Below are 7,469 nucleotides of genomic sequence, written 5' to 3' on the forward strand. Positions count from 1 at the left end.
AAAAACTCAAATGTTTATTCATTTAAAGATATTTTTACATTATAAGGTTTGTTGATGTTGCAGTCTCTAGTGTTTGCACCACTTCTAGTTCGGGAGCTCTTGAAGGATGGCTGCTATAAGGCTTCACCAGCGGGACACATCGTCAGTTGGGTACCTCAGCATCACGGGGTGTTTCGGCCAGTTATGCACCCTCTGCTGAGGCAGGCCCACCACAGGTGGATCAAGCCTGGGTGTGTTAGCTGTTAGCCTTAGCAGCCCAGGTGGTGTCGCTCCTCTTCAGCCGCAGCCAATGGCTCGTCCTCTCGGCGGTGTTGGTCAGCTCTTTGATGGCTTGTCTGTGAGCCTGTCCCCTGACTCCGACCTCCATAAGGAGCTTCGCTGTTGTGCCGGCTACAAAGCCCCTACACCCCACCTCCACCAGGCGCACCCTTATCTTCCAGCCTCTCTCCTCTGCCTCAGCTGCTAAGTTGGAGTAGCGCAGCTTCTTACGCTCATACACTTCTTTGATGGCGTCCTCCCAGGGAACTGTCAGTTCTATGATGTAGGCGAGCTGGCAGGAAGTAGACCAGAGGATGAGGTCTATCTATCTTACTCTTGGAATTGATGATGTAGAACTGCTCGCCTGTTAGTTGGCCTTTGACAACAGAGACTTGCTTGGCTTGAACTCCATTCTTGCCCACTGGATGTCTCCCTTGAGTTTCTGAAGCAAGCATCCAGTGCATGGTTTTGTTGTTGTGATGATGGTCATGTCGTCCATGTAGGCTCTAATTGGCGGGAGACGCAGGCCGCTCTTGGTCCTCTCGCCTCCCACTCCCCAACGAGATGCCCGTATGATCAGCTCCGTTGCCAAGACGAATGCCAGAGAGGAAATTGTGCAGCCTGCCGTGATGCCGATCTCCAGATGCTGCCAGGCAGTGGTCTTATTCTCAGATGTTACACAGAACTGGAGATCCTGAAAGTAGCTCTTGACCAAATCTGTTATGTGGTTTGGTACGCTGAGGTAGTTGAAGGCCATCCACAAGATCTTGTGAGGGACTGATCCGAAGGCGTTGGCAAGGTCTAAAAAAACCACATGTAGGTCTCTCCGTTCCTTTTTGGCAGTTTGTATCTGGTGCCAGATGATATTGGCATGCTCCAGACCTCCTGAGAAACCCTGGATCCCTGAAACCCCTCTGCACTGATGTGTCAACAAAGTTGTTTCTTTGCAGGAATGTAGAGAGCCTTTGGTCCAGGACACTGGAGAAGATCTTTCCCTCTACATTCAGCAGGCTGATCTGGCAAAACTGGCTGATGGATGAGGAGTCCTTCTCTTTGGGGATCAGGACACCTCCTGCTCTTCTCCATGCTTTCAGTATCACTCCCTTCTGCCAAGCCACCTTCATCAGCTTCCAGAGGTATTTAAGGACTCCGGGGGTGTTCTTATAGAGCCTATACAGGATACCATGGGCCCAGGTGCTGATGCTAATCTCGCCTGCTTCACAGTCTTCTCCACCTGGCTCCATGTGGGAGGCCTTACGTCCATTTGGTGTTCAGGTGCATGAATTGGTGGTATGTTGTTCAGGATGGTGACTGGCTCATGCCTCCGATCATCAGAGTAGGCTCCCACTCTTCTTGGTCAAAAAGGCCTTTAACAAAGCTATAGGGACTGGTTTAGAGGGTCTTTCTGCTGCCTCTGCGTTTTGCCCTTTATCCCAAACCTCTCTGCACCACAGCTGTAGATGATGGATCCCATGTTCTCCAGTTTTCTCTCAACAGGGTCCTTCTGTTGTTCTAGTAGGAGGACCAGGTCTGAATCAATTGTCTCCCACTCTCTCTTCTGGCTGGATTTGGGCCACAGGATCTGAGGTTTCCTTCCTTCCATCTTCCTCTCTGTTGCTGGCAGCAGCTGGCTGTTTTGATAATTGAAGAATCATTTTAGTATTTTTTAAGTAAAATGTAAAAAATAATCAGTTTGATGATTTATTGCTTTTCTTAAACTGAATATCTTTGTGTTTGGAGATGTGATCTCGGACTTTGGGGAACTTTAACGGATATTTTTCACTATTTTCTGACATTTCATGAACAAATGATGAACAGATGAATGAAGACAATAATGTAGCTGATAAACACTGAAACATGTGGCAGACTTTGTTTCATATGAAGGGCTGAACATCTGAGAACTGCTGTTGTGTGTGATGGATGAGTTTTATTAAAGGTTTTAAAAAGTGAACATGTCCATATTAAAGTAGAGAGATTCTTCTTTGGTGTTCATATTATGTTAAAACAACCGGATCAATAAGGCTGATTATACATATTTTATTGGGAGTTTTATAACCTGAAATATCTGATTCATTACAGGAAGGTCAAACACCAGATGAGGGTCTGATGAGGAAGAAATCTGTTCTTAAACACATTAAAGGTACTTTTCCTTTATTTCAGCAGCAACTCTCTAGTCCTGATTCAGCAGCTCTCTGGTCCTGGTTCAGCAGCTCTCTGGTCCTGGTTCAGCAGCTCTCTGGTCCTGGTTCAGCAGCTCTCGGGGGGGGGGGGGGGGGGGGATGTTTAAATGTTATTAAGTCATAAAGTTCTACATAATTAAGGACACGGCTGCTTTGAGTGGCAGCCAGGCTTCATTCAGCCGCCTCAGCTCCACCTCCTTGTTTATTCCGGATTAGCCAGGAGTCAGGCGGAGTCAGGCGCTGCCAAGATGGCGATGGCTGGACCCGCCCACTCTGAGCTTCAAAACTGCTCTTCAGAAACCAGCGGGTGAGGCTACGGTGGCTACGTCCATATTTTTACAGTCTATGGCGGACCACCAACATGCCGATCATCGATTAGCTGACTAATCAAACTCGTTCACGTCTCAATCCAGAGATAAATAAACTCAAATAAAACAAAATGATTTTTATTTAATTTAATTCTGTTTATCTTGCATTGAGTTGATTTGAGCTTTTAGCCTCCTGCACTAATATTTATTTACTTTAAAGTCATGTATATCTGAGTGTCTGCAGGTAAAAGTGTGTTTTTATATATGAGTGTCTTTGTCTACATATCAAATATTTAACCTCATATATATATAATATATACGATAAATATAATATATATAATATACATATAATATAATACAGTCACCAAAAGTCCTTTTTGGGCCTTTTCATGTAAAAACACTGTAGAGTCACACTGTGTGCTGTCTTACAGTCCATACTGCTCTCCACCTGTACACGCATTTACATATTTACATGTTTACATGTTTACATATTTACATGTTTGCATGTTTACATGTTTACATGTTTACATATTCATATTGACATGTTCAAATGTTTACATATTTACATATTGACATGTTCACATGTTCACATATTTACAGGTTTGCATGTTTACATATTTACGTGTTTACATGTTTACATATTTACATGTTTGCATGTTTGCATGTTTACATGTTTACATATTTACATGTTTACATATTCATATTGACATGTTCACATGTTTACATATTTACATGTTTACATATTTACATGTTTGCATGTTTACATGTTTACATATTTACATGTTTACATATTTACATGTTTGCATGTTTACATGTTTACATATTTACATGTTTACATATTCATATTGACATGTTCACATGTTTACATATTTACATGTTTACATATTTACATATTGACATGTTCACATGTTTACATATTTACATATTGACATGTTCACATGTTTACATATTTACAGGTTTGCATGTTTACATATTTACATGTTTACATGTTTACATATTTACATGTTTACATATTTACATGTTTGCATGTTTACATGTTTACATATTTACATGTTTACATATTCATATTGACATGTTCACATGTTTACATATTTACATGTTTACATATTTACATATTGACATGTTCACATGTTTACATATTTACATATTGACATGTTCACATGTTTACATATTTACAGGTTTGCATGTTTACATATTTACATGTTTACATGTTTACATATTTACATGTTTGCATGTTTACATGTTTACATATTTACATGTTTACATATTCATATTGACATGTTCACGTTTACATATTTACATGTTTACATATTTACATGTTTGCATGTTTACATGTTTACATATTTACATGTTTACATATTTACATGTTTGCATGTTTACATGTTTACATATTTACATGTTTACATATTTACATGTTTGCATGTTTACATGTTTACATATTTACATGTTTACATATTCATATTGACATGTTCACATGTTTACATATTTACATGTTTACATATTTACATATTGACATGTTCACATGTTTACATATTTACATATTGACATGTTCACATGTTTACATATTTACAGGTTTGCATGTTTACATATTTACATGTTTACATGTTTACATATTTACATGTTTGCATGTTTACATGTTTACATATTTACATGTTTACATATTCATATTGACATGTTCACGTTTACATATTTACATGTTTACATATTTACATGTTTGCATGTTTACATGTTTACATATTTACATGTTTACATATTTACATGTTTGCATGTTTACATGTTTACATATTTACATGTTTACATATTCATATTGACATGTTCACATGTTTACATATTTACATGTTTACATATTTACATATTGACATGTTCACATGTTTACATATTTACATATTGACATGTTCACATGTTTACATATCTACAGGTTTGCATGTTTACATATTTACATGTTTACATATTTACATGTTTGCATGTTTACATGTTTACATATTTACATGTTTACATATTCATATTGACATGTTCACATGTTTACATATTTACATGTTTACATATTTACATATTGACATGTTCACATGTTTATATATTTACATATTGACATGTTCACATGTTTACATATTCACATGTTTACATATTTACATGTTTACATGTTTACATATTTACATGTTTGCATGTTTACATGTTTACATATTTACATGTTTACATATTCATATTGACATGTTCAAATGTTTATATATTTACATGTTTACATGTTTACATATTTACATGTTTACATATTTACATGTTTACTGTTTACATATTTACACATTTACATGTTTACATATTTACATGTTTACCTATTTACAGGTTTGCATGTTTACATGTTTACTGTTTACATATTTACACATTTACAGGTTTGCATGTTTACATGTTCACATGTTTACATATTTACATGTTTACTGTTTACATATTTACACATTTACAGGTTTGCATGTTTACATATTTACATGTTTACATATTTACATGTTTACTGTTTACATATTTACACATTTACATGTTTACATATTTACATGTTTACCTATTTACAGGTTTGCATGTTTACATGTTTACTGTTTACATATTTACATGTTTACATATTTACATGTTCACATGTTTACATATTTACATGTTTACATATTTACATATTGACATGTTCACATGTTTATATATTTACATATTGACATGTTCACATGTTTACATATTCACATGTTTACATATTTACATGTTTACATGTTTACATATTTACATGTTTGCATGTTTACATGTTTACATATTTACATGTTTACATATTCATATTGACATGTTCAAATGTTTATATATTTACATGTTTACATGTTTACATATTTACATGTTTACATATTTACATGTTTACTGTTTACATATTTACACATTTACATGTTTACATATTTACATGTTTACCTATTTACAGGTTTGCATGTTTACATGTTTACTGTTTACATATTTACACATTTACAGGTTTGCATGTTTACATATTTACATGTTTACATATTTACATGTTTACTGTTTACATATTTACACATTTACATGTTTACATATTTACATGTTTACCTATTTACAGGTTTGCATGTTTACATGTTTACTGTTTACATATTTACACATTTACAGGTTTGCATGTTTACATGTTCACATGTTTACATATTTACACATTTACACATTTACACATTTACATATTTACATGTTCACATATTTACATGTTTACATGTTTACATGTTTACATATTTACATATTTACATGTTCACATGTTTACATATTTACAGGTTTGCATGTTTACATGTTTACTGTTTACCTCAAACACCTTCTGCTCTGTTTCTGTTCCAGCTGCAGAGTTTCTGACACTTTTACCAGAAACGTCTGTAGGTTTTCTGTCTGGAGAGATTTTATTAATGCAGAAAGTCACTGTGGTTCAGAAGCTGCAGACATTTTAATTGCTCCAAAATAGGGCTGGAGTAGAAGAGATTAAACAATATATAAAAAATTATGTTTTAAATAAATAAAGTAAAACAATCAATAGTCAAAATACTGCACAAGATGACAGGAGCAGTAATATCTGACACATGTTCAGACTGTCAGACTTCACTTCTGTGCAGAAGAGAAGCTTCATGAGACGCTTCGTACCAAAAGTCTGATGTTGTTTCAGCTGATAATAAGGATGAAATAATGACGTAATGTTCATATAATGTTCATATTTAGTTACCGAATGTTTTCTGATAAAAGTTCATCAACACATCTGAAGTCTTAGTTGAGGACTCAGACTCATGAAATCTGAGTCTTTACAATCAATGAAGAGTTTCTATAAAACGTCATGTTGTTGATCTTTCTGGTGGTTTTTGATGGATTCTGTTCAGACCAGAGGGCTGTTCCATCAACGCAGCTACAGGAAGCTGAGCTTACCTGAAGAAGTCTGACTAGAATTAACATCAACTTCCACTTGAGGATCAAGTCGTTCCATTAACACAGTTTAGCTGCATCTAGTCAGCGCTCAGTCTATCCAGACTGGAGTAAACCTGCAGTGTGCACAGAGGACATAAACAGCCCAGAACAGTCGATTGTAGAAAAGACGAAACTGTGTCACTAAAAGAAGAGAAAACTAGAGCGAACAGAACAAACCTGCTGATGAAACTATATGAAGAATATAAACTACAGTTAACAAGGTGAAGGAGACGACTCGGCACAAAACTGATGACAGATTAAATGCACACCTGTAGGCAGGTAGTGATGGTCTAAAGGTTAGAGGAGTGAACTGATCACCAGAAGGTTGATGGTTCAATCCCTGCAAGCTTGATGAGTCTGGGTGGGGAAGTGAAGAGCAGCGCTGGTTCCTGTTCATGGTTTTATCTTTATTTGTTAATAAATGAGCGTTCAGTAGTGTTGCCCTTCAGATCAGTGTGGTTATATTATCACTAGACTGGATAATATCAGATGTATAATTAAAATTACAGTGTCGCAACTTCAGAGAACCAACTTACCAACATTATCAAACTCTTTGACACATTTTCTCTTTCACTAAATGTCCGTTAACAAGCGTCAATGAAAGTTAAACATTAAGTTTCAGTTGGAGATAAAGAAACTGGAGAAGGATATAAATACAGTCTGTCCGGGTCAAACATCACTATAATATCATCACCTTTTCTTTATTTCTCATGCAGAATACCATCTAACTGACATGTGTATATTTATTACCCTACATGAATAC

This window comes from Thunnus maccoyii, chromosome 22 (assembly GCF_910596095.1).
Source record: "Thunnus maccoyii chromosome 22, fThuMac1.1, whole genome shotgun sequence".
Classification (NCBI taxonomy): Eukaryota; Metazoa; Chordata; class Actinopteri; order Scombriformes; family Scombridae; genus Thunnus; species Thunnus maccoyii.